This window comes from Ornithodoros turicata, chromosome 2, assembly GCF_037126465.1.
Source record: "Ornithodoros turicata isolate Travis chromosome 2, ASM3712646v1, whole genome shotgun sequence".
Classification (NCBI taxonomy): domain Eukaryota; kingdom Metazoa; phylum Arthropoda; class Arachnida; order Ixodida; family Argasidae; genus Ornithodoros; species Ornithodoros turicata.
In genome coordinates, this window is record NC_088202.1 from 90414245 (window position 1) to 90428941 (window position 14697).

The 14697-nt window shown below is 43.1% G+C and overlaps 1 long non-coding RNA gene across 1 annotated transcript; it reads right to left on the reverse strand.

Annotated features, from left to right (window-relative positions):
* Positions 1 to 11905: 11905 nt before the first annotated feature.
* Positions 11906 to 14624, reverse strand: LOC135385757 (uncharacterized). The gene is made up of 3 exons (XR_010420490.1): positions 14224 to 14624; positions 13595 to 13655; positions 11906 to 13210 (listed from the first exon to the last, which is right to left on the reverse strand). It is a non-coding gene; the product is annotated as an uncharacterized LOC135385757 (long non-coding RNA).
* Positions 14625 to 14697: the final 73 nt, after the last annotated feature.

Below are 14697 nucleotides of genomic sequence, written 5' to 3' on the forward strand. Positions count from 1 at the left end.
ACGTGGCTTATCGCATCCTGCTTTCGCTGGGATCATGCTTTCCCTCTCCCAATATCAGCGATTGCGCTCAAAAAGTCATCGCGCGTTATGGTCCGGTGCTCCGAAAAGCATGATGTTCGGCTATTTTTTCCGATGGGATAGCTCGTGAATATCACTGTCAATTATCATGAATTTGAGTGAATTCGGCACGCTCCTCATATTGGTGGGGTAAAAAGGTGACCTTTACTTGGCAAATTTCCCAGTTCAGCTTGCAAATATTTACATAATTAAACTTACGATACATGACATTCACATCAGGAGGTGGCAAAACCTAAGAACAAATTGCCGTTGACCGCATGATTCTAGGTGGCGTAGTTTTTTTAAAAATTATAATGCAATGACGCCCTGGACACCCTGTATGTACATTGCAATCCCGCATGGGCGTACCGAGAGGGGCCCCCCTCCCCCTGGAGCGTCAAGGTCACTTGTGAAACTTTCGCACTCTTTATTCATAGGTCATGATTTCTCTCCTGATGAACCCGTGAAGACCCGCACAATCCGCAGCGTTCGTCTCCAGGGAAGGAGGTGGGATGTGTTGCACTCTCTGCCCCCCTCCAAAAAAAAGAAAATCCTGGAACCCCCGGAAAAAAAATCCTGGGAACGCCCATGCGATCCCATTAATTCGAGCTTGAAGGGGACCGAAGATGTGTTCGAATAAAACGGAATTCGAACTAAAAGCAGCTGCTCGCACGATTCGCTAGGCCTTGTCGCACGTTCGCAGTCACGCGATGACGGAAGCATCAAAACCAATCAAAACAGCGCAGGGCAGAAAATAGTTTTATACGTGCTTGCGTTCGTTTCTTCATCCGCAACTCTATAAACGTTGTTCTAACCGTGATCCCCGCGACCGCGAGTATCGCCAACCCAATAGACGACTTCAGAAAATTCCAGTGCTCTTTGTGCACGCATTGCATCCTGGGCGCTTGCTGAGTGAGGGAACGCACAATAATCCTTAAAAAGCAATAAAAACCGAGCTGTTTGGTGGTACATCCTAAGAGCGATAAAACCCCGGTGCAGGGGACACAGAGAGACAAAACAGACGAGGCACTGTCTGTTTTGTCTCTCTGTGTCCCCTACACCGGGGTTTTATCGCTTTTAAGCGTGAACCGCATGGCCCGAAAAGCGTCCGAATTCTTTCCGAACCGAATTCGGGACCGAACTTTTTCGGAGAACAGAATTCCGTGCCGAATTCGGCCCGATCTGGCCCAGCCAGATTTCTCCTCCGAAATGGGAAGTGACGCCAACCGAAAAAGTAGAAGCATCCAATGGCTATCCAGCCGGAAGGAGAACCATAGCAACGATGACGTAGCAATGGAGTTGACTGTTGCCGTGTGTGCGACTTCTACCCCTATGAATACGGGGATTATCTCATTGACCTGTATGGTTGAAAGGCGATGTTCCCCAAGGCCAGAAGTCTTCGGCCGAAATTCGGGGTGCATTTCGGTAGCATGCGATGATGCACAGAAAAAAGTTCGGTCCCGATTTCGGTTCGGACAGTTTTCGGACAGTTTTTCGTGCCATGCGGTTCACCCTTTAGGAATAATCCTTCACGTTTCGCTTTTGCTGACCTTGACTCGTCGTGGACAATGGACTGGTAGGGGAGAAATCGAAACAGTTTGGAGGCCACCCGTTTCTTTCGTATGAGTAAGCTCCCACAGTTCAAAGCGGCGCTAAGCACTCTGGGATTTTCTGAAGTCGTCTATTTGAGAAAATATCGAATAATAGCTGCCTTTTTCTAAACGCATATTTTTGGCCTGCAAAATCAAGGAAAATAATTAAGGTGAGGAAAATTTACAGGAGTAGGATAATACGAGAAAAACTTATAGAAAAAAAATATTGAGGTGGGGTGTGAAAAATTTTCAGAAACGATCTAATCTGATGTGAGGTGTGGAGAAACCTCCGGTTCACCAGAAAAAGGGAAAAAGCACGGGTAGAGCTAACGCCACCTAGATACAGATCGCACGCACCCACCTTGTTCAACTTGTTCCTGAACGAGCTACTCGAAAAGTTAGAAGCCAGCAACAGAGGAATAGAGATAACAACAGTGGACACAACAAGCATCCCTGTCATCGCTTTCGCGGATGACGTCCTGCTCCTTGCAAAATCGCCGAATGACCTCCAGGACCTGCTGAATATATGCACAGAAGAAGCGACATTGAAAGGGATGAAATTTAGTAGGAAAAAAAACAAAGTGGATGAAGATCGGGAAAGGCAACACCAACAACACAAGCGAACTGACCTTCTCAATACAAAATTTCGAGATAACTAAAACTGACCAATACAAATACCTCGGCGTACTCCTCGAAAACAACACAGACTACCTGGAAAGCCACAAAAACGAAAGGCCACACATGGCACTTGGCCCGGCACTCCTACAATACACACGTCGTAGGGAGAATTCTTTGGAAAACCGTAGCAGTTCCACAGGCAACATACGCAAACGAAGCCCTATGCTACGACTCTGCAACTATGGCAGCATTGGAACGTCAACAGAGAGAAATAGGGAAGTGGATATTGGGCCGAAACCTGGCCAGAGCGAATGCAGCAATAGACGGAGAGATCGGCTGGTCTACTTTCGAGTACCGAGAGGCAAGGTCCAAAACACGATATCTGGGAAGACTTATTCATCTGCCTCCAAACGGAACAGCGAAGAAAATATTCCACCATATTCGGTACAAAGGCGTGAAAACGGAATGGACAAAACGAATGGGACGTATCGACTCCGAATGCAGTAAGGGAACAAGTCGACACAAAGCAAAAACCGCAACAGAATGGAACAGGACGATACACAAGGAAATGAGCCAAATCGAAAAGGACTACTGGAGACAACGAACAAGCAAAAAACAAAGCATGAAATTATACCATCAACACAAGGAAGAACCATCGCCCTCAGCCTACCACAACGGTGACCACCAAAGCGGTCTGATATTTCAAGCAAGGACTGGCGCCCTCCTGACACGTAAACGGCTGGCAGAGCTGTTCGGACCCCAGAACGACCAAAAATGCATCCTATGCGGTGAGGAACAAGAGGATCTAGAGCACGTCATGTTTCGATGCGCAGCCACCAGAAACACCCGCCCAGAATGCGAAGATGTCGCCACCGCACTTGGACTCAACACTCCCACAAACAGAACAGACGAGAGCGACATCGGCAACATCATCATCATCAACGAAGCGCCACCTCACCAACTGGGAGAAACCACTGATCTGGGAGAAACAGACAAGAAGCCTCCTGCGTCAAGCCCATCAACGACCACCATACCAAAACTGACCAGTGCCCTATTTTATTGCTTTTATTTTTTAGTGCCAGTGGATCCATTGAGGAGACCTGCCCCGATTTAAAGGGGAAAGGCACAACCTGAACCTGAACCTGCTTATTGCCTCCTCCTCCTTACCGTTGAATTTAATCCTTATACCGTGGAATTTAATCCTCATGCCGCCACTTTTAATCCTTGTTTCGCTGGATTTAATCCCTATGCCGGCACTTTTAATCCTTGTAGAAAAAGGGAAAAAGCACGGGTAAAGCCAACGCCACCTAGATACAGAACGCCTGCTTACTGCCTCCTCCTTGGCTACGTCCCGAACAACACACTGTTATCCCAGGGATATCCTTCATGCATGGATGGGAGTGACATCCCCAGGACGGTGAATCTGATCCTCAAATCATCTTCAACATGTCATTTTGGCACTATACAGGGTGTCCCAGAAAACGTGTCATTGAATTATAATAAAAAAACTACACCACCTAGAGTCATGCGGTCAACGGCATTTGTTCTTACTGTGTTTTTGCCGCCTCCTCATGTGAATGTCGTGTAACGTAAGTTTAATTATGTAAATTTTTGCGAACTGAACTCGGAAATTTGCCTAGTAAATGTCACTTTTTTACCCCACCAATGTGAAGAGCGTGTCTAATTTACTCAAATTAATGATAATTGACAGGGATATTCAGGAGCTATCCCATCGGAAAAAATAGCCGAACATCATGCTCTACGGAGGTCGCACAGAATAGCGCACGATGAATTTTTCAGCGCAATCTTTGTCAGTCCGACGAAAGAAGGTTGGAAACCCAGCCCACCCCGGCATCGCAAAAAGAGATAACGCAGGCATGGCTTATCACGTCCGACTTTCGCTGAGATAATGCTTTCCCTCTCCCAATTTTAAGAACTGTTACTTTTTCTACTATCACTCTTTGGGCTGGCTTCGGAACCTCCTTTCGTCGCACTGCGAGCGATTGCGCTCAAAAAGACATCGCGCGTTATGGTCCGGTGCTCCGAAAAGCATGATATTCGGCTATTTTTTCCGATGGGATAGCTCGTGAATATCACTGTCAATTATCATGAATTGGAGTGAATTCGGTACGCTCTTCATATTGGTGGGGTAAAAAAGTGACCTTCCCTTGGCAAATTTCTGAGTTCAGTTCGCAAATATTTGCATAATTAAACTTGAGGTACATGACATTAACTTTACAAGGTGGCAAAAACCTAATAAGAACAAATGCCGTTGACCGCATGATTCTAGGTGGCGTAGTTTTTTTTATTATAATTCAATGACACGTTTTCTGGGACACCCTGTATAGCGTCCCCATGGTATCCTCAGATCATCCCACAGATCCTACGTGAGGACAACTTGAGAACAGTGCTAGAGCATCTCTAGGATGCACAATTTTCTTTTATATTCATATCCCTTTTTTCAGTATGCACAATTATAAAATAGCCCCCAACTCATCAGAGAACCCATATCAATGTTTCTTTTTTTTTTTTTGCAGAGAAAACAGTTGCATACTGACTCCATACATCTTGGCTAACTGCCACAATAATTCTGGCTGGTCCTAGTACATTCCATGACGGACAATAAGCGCAGAGATTTAAAAAGAAAGCAGAGAGAAATACAAAAGGCACAGAGAAAAGTCCGAGAAACCCACTCCGAAAGGTAATAGAATTCTCTTCCGAAGCAAAAACAGATGCTATTTATTACTTATTACCCGACCCTTCGTAAATTCGAGAGCCAGGCTCGTCTGCGACACAAAGCAAAGGGTTAGCTGTCCATGTTTCCATCGATTACGCAAAAAAAAAAAAAAAAAAAAAAAAAACTAAAAGCGAGGAATTGATTGAAGTATTAGCTCTGTATCACTGCAAAGTCTATGTTTCTTACTCGTTTTGGTGTGAGACATTCAGGTAGGACTTTTGAAAGTCAAAAGCAGTGCGACGGAATCGCGCGTTTCTGTCCTTTCCTCGAGAAATGCTCCATGTATCGTAGACAGTCATCCTTTTCGGAGGCAGGTAACTTTACGCTGGACCACCCTTTATTTCAGAAGAATGTCAATCGGGTCAAAGAATCGGCCCAAAAAACAAAACAAATGTGAGAGAACTGATGTTCTGAGGCTGGAACAACATTGAAAGGACAAATACATACAAAGCCTCAAGTTGCCTAAGAAATTAACGATGAAAGAAGAATGAGTGAGCAAAAATGTAAGAGTGAAAGGAAGATGAGTGAGAGAGAGTGGCTGGTTTGTCCCTTCAGATGACGCACCGTTGGAAGTCGCTGAGGAGTTGTGTTAGCTTAGCTAAATTGGTGCAGCCGGCAATCCAGAAGATGTGGGTTCGAGTCCTACAGCTGGCTAACCTTTTCAGTGACTTTATTATATTTTCTTTCAAAACAAATGTGTTTAAGGAGTCTGAGCAGGTAAACTAAACAAAGTAATATTTCTCGTCCCGCTATCTACCCACAGGGACGGGCACAGGTCGTACCTGAATGACTCTTCAACGGACAGTCCGCGAGTGTCATCTTCAGGACGTTCTACGTGTGACAAGTGGTTTCATGGTGAACACATGCTCTAGTTGCAGGAACGGATATAATTAGTAATAGATATCTATAAAAACACTCTGAGTAGACACGTCCGTGGCTCGTCCTGGAAAGGACGTATTTCGGAATGTCCGCGAGGTGGCCACTCGGACGTCCCTAGGACGTCTGGTGGAAAATAGCTGATATCCCACGGACATCCGCATGTCCGGCTTCGGATATCCTCTGGACAACCGTGGGCATTTTATTTCCGTCTGGGCTGGGGCATACACCTAGAAGGACAAGGACACGATGATACTGTGGGGACATCCTGAGGACCGTGTGTGTTCTTGGGGTCGTGGACACATAAAGTCAGAATTCGTCTGCTACTGCAATTCGCCGTTCTGCGAATTCAAGAACTCTCAAATGACTGCAGCAAACTTGGAACCTGCAGACCGGAATATGTAGACAAAAGTGCAACACACTTCCCAGAAAATCAGTTTGGAGAAAGATATGGGGCCATTTTGCGCTTTATTTTCAAGTTCTCCTATTTAGTACGTGGGGACGTTCAATCACTGCTCGCAGACGAGGGTGGTTCGTCTTCATGGCCACGACCGCTGAAAGCACGTTCGTGATTGGCTACGGCCGTTGAAAACACAGCCCTGATTGACTGACTCTTAGTCACGACCTACTAGATTATAACGACCATGTCACAATCAGCAGCCCCTATGAGGGGCCCGTCCGCACGGTCCGCCAGGGGCGCTACTCATCGGCACGCCACTTGAAGAACGTGGACAAGCGGGGGAGGAAGCGCACCAGGAAGCTCGCGTCTAAATACCTTACGAAATCCAAGCACGAAAAGAAAAGCATTAAAAATCAAGTTAAGGAATCTGAGTCAGAAGTCTGGCGTTCACATATGGAGGGGAAGAGGGCGCTGGGACTGTACAGAGAGAAAGACATCGCCAAGAAGAGCTTTTTTGATAATTCCCAGGGGAGCGCGCTGCTGTTCGAGACCAGAACCGGTATGATGAGGACTAAAACGCATTATGCAAAATTTCAACCTGGCATCAGCACGCGATGCGACTTGTGCCAAGGAGAAGAGACCACCGCGCACGTCATCCTAGAATGCAAGGGACTTCATCCGGGACCGAGGGAGGAATGGGAATGAGGAGGGTGAGGTGGATTCCGAGGCAGTCGGAATAACGAAGGCCAGGTTGAACTACTGGTGGAAGAGGAAGCTTATCAACGGTAGTCAGTACTAAAATTGGGGTCACAAATGATTAAGCTTAGTCTTTTTAACACTTTAGTTTAACACTTATTTCTTCTTTCTCTGGCTAGGTGGTGCAACGTCACCGCCCGCTACAAAGGGAACAGCCACTATCCATCCATCCATCCAACAATCCACTACTTTTGCAGATTGCGAGAGGTATCCATTTCAATCCCATACAATTCACTTGCCACCCAAAATGGCGCTACCCATGTTGGGTAGCAGGGCAAATAGTGAGGATGGGCTGATTGATAGCGCCCCATATTTCAAGACTTCATTGGTCGGAAGCTGAAAAAGTAGGTGGAGCTTCAGGTATAGGCATGACCCATTTAATGGCCAGACTCCCTTTTAATATACGGCTCTGGTGTCCACGACATGGTCGTTATAATCTACTAGTAGGTCGTGCTCTTAGTTAGGTCCCGTCGACGAGTAAGCAGAGTCTTCCCGTCGTATTTAATTCTTCAATTAAACTTAATCCTCGTGCTACCAATTTTAATCCTTATGCCGTGGAATTTAATCCTAAATTCTCGGGTTATCTTTTCATTATTACTCTTTTCACTGCAATGCGACAGTGTGGGACTACCTGCAAGATTTATTACCTGTTTTGACTGTTTCCTCGTTTACAGCTATATACACTGACTTTTTGTGACTATCACTGCTCAATGCACTACTATGTGATAGTATGGGACTACCTGCATGATTTATGACCTGATATGACTATTTCTTTGTTTACGGCTATAGATTGACTTTTTATGACTATGCCTAGCTGCTCTATGCAGTACCACGTGGCAGTACTATGGGATGCTATTGGACTACCTGCATGATTTATGACAATTTCCGTGTTTATTGCTATAAATTGACTTTTTATGACTATGCCTACTCTGTGCACTACTATGGGATGGTATGGGACTACCTGTATGATTTATGACGTGTTTTGACTACTTCCTCGTGTACAGCCATAAATAGACTTTTTTGTGACTATGCCTACTCTATGCACTACTATGGGATGCTGTGGGACTGCCTGCATGATTTATGACCTGTTATGACTATTTCCTTGTTGATGGCTATCAATTGATTTTTATGACTATGCCTACTCTTGCACTACTATGGAATGGTATGGGACTACCTGCATCATGTGTGATCTGTTATGACTATTTCCTTGTTTATAACTATCAATTGACTTTTTGTGACTACTACTACTCTATGCACTCAATGGGATGGTATGGGACTACCTGCATGGTTTATGGCCTGTTTTGACTATTTACTTTACGGCTATAATTTGTCTTTTTATTACTAGGACTACCCTATGCACTACAACAGGTAGTATGGGACTACCTGCATCATATATGACATTTTATGAGTATTTCCTTGTTTACACCTATAAATGGACTTTTTATGACTATGACTACTACATACACTACTATGGGATAGTATGGGACTACCTGGAGCGACCGCGAGCTACCCGGAGTAATTGTTCTGAAGCTGGAACATACAAACAGACACAACACAAGCTTCAAGTTGCCTGGGAACAAGAACAATTGAAATATGACATTCATAAAAAAGGCCCATTTCTTTTTCACGCCTCTTTCCAAATGCAAGTTGGTCAGCAATGACAGGCACATATCACAGTATCACAGCCTGGTCATCAGTTCTTTGTAATGCTTTCATGTTCCCTTACAATTTATCGCTGCATTTACCTCTTTGCGCGTCACAGGCCTTCTGTGTTAAAATGACGTGGGCCCCGATCTTGAATTCTCACATAGCAAGCGTTATCGTTATGTTTACATTACGTTGTAGCTGTCAACAGGTAAAAAAACATGAAGGTAGCCTTATACTATCCCATAGTGGTGAGGAGTAGTCGTAATTATAAGAAGTCCATTTGTAGCTGTAACCCAGGAAATTGTCGTAACAGGTCATAAACCACAGAGTCTTATATTACCCCATTGGAGTGCAAGAAATACTAGTCGTATTTATCAAAAGTTCATTTGAAGCTGCAAACATGAAACAGTCATAACATGTCATAAATCGTGCAGGTAGTCTCATAGTACCCTTGGTCGAATCCATGTCACCAACGCTCTGCGCTCGAAGCTATTTTGACCTTTCTGGGCACATTCGGACTTCGATCCTTATTGTGAAGGGGCTCATTATTTCATTCCTCACATCACCACCAGCAATGGGGTAGAGTATCGCCTCTGCATGGCGATGAAACTCCCCGTTCATCATCTTAAAATAAAGTTGTTCTTGTTGTATCCTATTGTAGTGCACAGAGTAGTCACAAAAAGATCATTTGTAGCTGTAAACAAGCAAACACTCATAACAGGTCATAGGTCATGCAGGTAGTTCATACTATCGCATAATAGTGCATTTAACAGGTATAGTCAGAAAGGAGTCAGTTTATAGCTGCAAACGAGGAAATAGTCATAACTGATCATAAACATTGCAGGTAGTCCCATAGCATAGTGGTGCATAGTAGGCATAGTCATAAAAAAGTCAGTTTATGACTGTGAACGAGAAAATAGTCATAACAGGTCATAGATCATGCCGGTAGTCCCATACCATCCCACAGTAGTGCATAGAGTAGGCATATAGTCATAAAAAGTCAATTTATAGCCATAAACAAGAAAATAGGTAATAAATCATGCAGGTAGTCCCATAGCATACCATAGTGCAGCATAAAATAGGCATAGTCATAAAAAGTCAATTTATAGCAGTAAACAAAGAAATAATCATATCAGGTCATAAATTTTCAGGTAGTCCCATACTATCACATAGTAGTGCATTGAGCAGTGATAGTCACAAAAAAGTCAGTGTATAGTTGCAAACGAGGAAACAGTCAAAACAGGTAATAAATCTTACAGGTAGTCCCACACTTGTCGCATTGTAGTGAAAAGAGTAATGAAAAGACAACCCGAGAATATAGGATAAATTCCACGACAGAAGGATTAAAATTGGCAGCACGAGGATTAAATTTAACAGAAAGATTAAATCCCAGCTAATAGGGATTAAAAGTGGGGGCATAAGGATTACATTCAGCGAAACAGGGATTAAAAGTGGCGGCATGAGGATTAAATTCCACGGTATAAGGATTAAATTGCGCGGTATAAGGATCGGGAGCACCTGTAGGTGTTGTTGCTAAAGTTATGGTGTGACATCTCGTGTATTGAATATATTACGAAATAATCGATTTTTTGAAACCTGCTTTCTGACCAGAGAGAGTATTGAGAGACCGTGGTGAAACTGTTCCATCACTTCGATGTAATGTGTCGGAGGTCTGGGAACCGTTAGATTCTGCTTGCGGGTTCGATACGTCTGGCAACCATGAGTTGTTTATTTCACTGATCTCTATGTATAAAGGCTGGATCGCGCATGAGAGAGGGGCTCGTGGGGGAGAGGCGTGCCTTCGGGCCGCCATGTTGGTGGGCCCTAAAGTGCTGTGTGCGCCCATAGAAAACAATGGGAGGCAACAGAGATTGTGAGTATTTATTGCGCCGCAAGCATTTGTCGTTGTATGTCATCACACAATTTTGTAAGGTGCCAGTATACTGATGTATCCTAACAGTGTTTCACAGGTGTCCTGCCGTTCGATTCTTAATTACGTTATGTTTTGCATTCCGAAACTAGACCGTCACTGCAGTGCAGCGCTGGGGATTGTACTACAGCACGTTTCCCAGCCAATATTTCAATAAGAAACGACTTGAGGTTAACAACAACCATGTATATAATATCCCGTACTGCGTTCTGGACAAAAATTGTTCCATAAAGAACGGTCCGGGAAGAGATATACTCGCATGGCAGAAAGAGATCGTTCTGTAGAATCACAGCCGTTGTTTTAGCCGTGTATGCGTTTAGTATGATTTATATCAAGCATCGCCTTAGCACGAGTCTCTTAGTAAACGACAGCGGTGCTTTGCCTCGCAAATATGGACACACCGAAGCAGCCCAAATAATTACTTCACGCAATTAGATCACACTCTTTAGGACAGTTAATCAGGTATAGTGATGTAAGCTTAATCAATTAAGTTACTTAGAAAGTGGTAACACCTCCTTGAGACACAGGACTTATCTCTTTTTGAAGTACAGCCCTTCTATGTTTGTTTGCTTCTTCCTTTATTTGTTCTGATTATTTGCAGGCGCGGTTGTGCCAAACTGAATGTCCTTCTCCAGCGCTCATATGCTTTTGTTGGATACAACTGCAGCGTGAGAAAAGTTTGTCATGCTTGTTATGTGGAGCATGTTCGAAAAAATGCAGCTCCACATATGGTCTTCAAATTGCAACAGGACTATTTGGAGCTTGAAACAGTTGTGATTTTGTCATTTTGGCCCTCGTGTACCCAGTCTGTGAAACGCAAACAAAAAAGTCTAACACGATATGCTTTTGTAATGAAGATCACTGATGATGAGTAAAGAGAATATACGAGTTCAAGTTTATTCAATATTTTATATCATTCATTATATTATTCAACGTCTTATGTCAAGTTTATACAACATCAAGTTTATTCAAGTTCAAGATTTATTTCTTGCACTTATGCGTTTCAGGATACAATGAACGTGCAGGGAGGTCGCAAAAGGCTACATTTATTGTTTTGTGACCTTGCTACAATGGCAATATATATTTTAGGAATGACAATGATCAGGTACGCTCTCTAAATTTGTAGCACTCAATTTTAGGTTGGAATGAGCAATGAATAGCAACTTCCATCCTGATATTTTCTCATATATGCTAAATTTTAAATTTAATGTGATCAAATATGTGATAATATAACAATAATATATAAGAATATAATATGTGATAAATGAACGTGATCAACAATAGATGTAAACAACATGAGTAGCCAGAGAAGCAGGAGGAGCACGTTGCAAAAAATGCAGCTGCACATCTGAAACTCCAATCAATATCATCGTCATCTAAAAGGGAGTGTGGTAGCACTGCCGTGAAACCAGGCACGATTTCTGAAGATCTTCTATGACACTTTCCGCAGTTTGCACACTTTTCTGCAGCATCAGACTCTCTCATAGGAGTTACTTTTCAGTAACGGTGACTCCCATCTTACATTTTAATGTGCGAGGGCTCTCTTGCACTACACATGTACGGTTTCCAAACTGCAACATGACGATTTGGAGCTTGAAACTCGAGCCCTGGTGTACCGTCTATGAAATGATACCAACTGAATCATGTCTGAAACGTGATATTTAATGGAAGATGGCTTTCTTGGTTGTGCGTTCTGCGTGACAAAGATGTAACACGCTATGCTTTTGTAAAGAAGATAAGTGATGTTATGCTCTATGAATGAAGAGAATATACATTTTTCAAGTTCAACATTTATTCTGGCATATACGCATTTCAAGATACAATGAATGTGCAGGGAAGTGACAAAACAATACATTTATTGTTTTGTGACCTCCCTGCAATGACAATATATATCTCAGGAATGACAATGTACACGTACACTATGCAAATTTGTTGCACCCAATTTTCATACATGCTGAATTTTAAATTTTTGTTTTGCTGCCTATGTGTTCAGTGTATTACAAATTGCTTAATGCAAACAACACTTTGTTAATTTCAAGCTTTTTGCTCCCATCTAAGATATTCCTATCCTGGAGGAACTGCCACTTCGACACCATAAAATATTCAGTAGGTTTCACTCTGGCAGGCCCTGCCACTGCAAATTTCCTGAATTGAAACCCTTCAAACTGTGTCATAATCTTAAATACGTCAATATTTCTGCAAGTAGTTGACATGCTCGATGACACTCCTCCTGCAGCTAAGGCAACTAAAAAAAAGAGTTCCAAGAGGCCGAAGGTAAACCTACAGCTGCACGAGTGTGATCAACAGTAGTGCATTCTCAATAAATAATTTTCTTCTTATAGCGTACATATGCATGCCTATTAACTGGAACAATTATCACAGTTCCCTGACAAGTTTTAATTTCTGAGAGTGTACTGTAGAGGCTGCTTAGATCAACAACAGTTCATACAAGGTATTATATACTGTGAATGCCTTTAAAAATCCCATGTGACACATATGCCTTTACTTTATGGAGGTGCTGTGGTAGTCAAAGTTTGTGGGCATTACGCAGGTTCTGCACCCATTTCTTGAGTATGTTGAGGCAGCTGTGAAGTAACCTGCATTGATGATGATTATTCCAATTTTTATGGTGCATCAACAACAAAAGAAATAATACATCAGAACATTGGTTTGGGTGCAACCAGTTAAAAATGAATATGTTGTTTAATAAATGCATTGGACAAATGTTAAAACATCAGTTTAAAACATGGTTTACAATCCCTGTATCTTCTAAAAATTAAAAAGATTAAAAACTATTCTAAGAAGAAGTACAATCTCTAATTATTTTATTGCTGGGTGAAGGAACCTGAAGTCTAAGGTGTGTTTCTGATGTGAACATGTAAGAAAATATGCAGAACTGAGAGAGGCTAACCACAGTGCGTGCACTGAGGTTGTTCCTTCCTGTAAAGTAGAAACCAGTGGATGAGGAACGTGATACTTACCTGTACACCCAGCCGTATCACACCGCACAGATAATTCACTGGGTAGCCCTCATGACAAAACCTGTATTGAGAGACCACTTTTGCCTTAAAAACTGCTACAAATAGCACGACACGCTACAAATTATTACTATCGTAACAAGCTGACGATACAGCTCAGACACAAAGGCGTTATTCAAGTCGCGCCACACCACCGTTACGTAGGATTCTTTGTCACAAATCAAACCAAGGCACAAAACAATACCAATACATGAAAAAAGGTGACAATCGTGGTCTCATTATGACGTAATACCGAACTTGTGCGTGAAGGTAATTCAAAGAAATGAATGTGGCACTTGCTTCCGCAGAAAACACCGTGTACCATGCTAGCAATGCATGCAAAAAAGCGCTCGAGTGCTCGCACATATATTGATGACAACACTACCTGTGTAGTGTAACGTGTTCTTTCAAGCATATTATGCACTCAAACTGTATTTGCCGCCGGGTATAATGCAAGTGTGCTCGATTGAACGTCGGAAGAGCGATCAAGCAACCTGCATCCAGTGCTCGTTTTGGGCAAAAAAACACTTCATAATGGTCAACTAAATATACAGAATGAACGCCTATTTATTCCTCGATAAAGAGTGACTCACCTGTATAAATTTAGGCCCTGTAACCTTGCCAGTACTGTTGGTACGACCGTAATTGCAAGAAGTTGCCATGATCGCTGCGGCGACTGTTGTGGGTACAGTAAGATGGCGGCCGGTTTCTTCACGCTCGCGCTCCCTATCCGCCATCCAGCCTTTTACAATCGAGATCAGTGGTTTATTTCTTTTCTGAGGACATGCCCACTGGAAACAGAGCTTGGTTTTGTTGCGAGCAGACGGGACGACCCTGAGGTCTTAATAACCAAGCACCGGTTAAGGCTATGGGCCACCAAGTGCAAACAGCTGCAAAGGAAAGATCGAAATGCCGGGACAAGCACATTAGGCACCAGCAAATAATCATTTGAACGAAACCGAGGAAGAGAACCCTCGAATCTCACCACGCGACAGCAGCGCCACAACATCTGAACGAGCAATTTTGAGAGCACCGGAATTTCATCTTGAATCTACAAATACATCGGG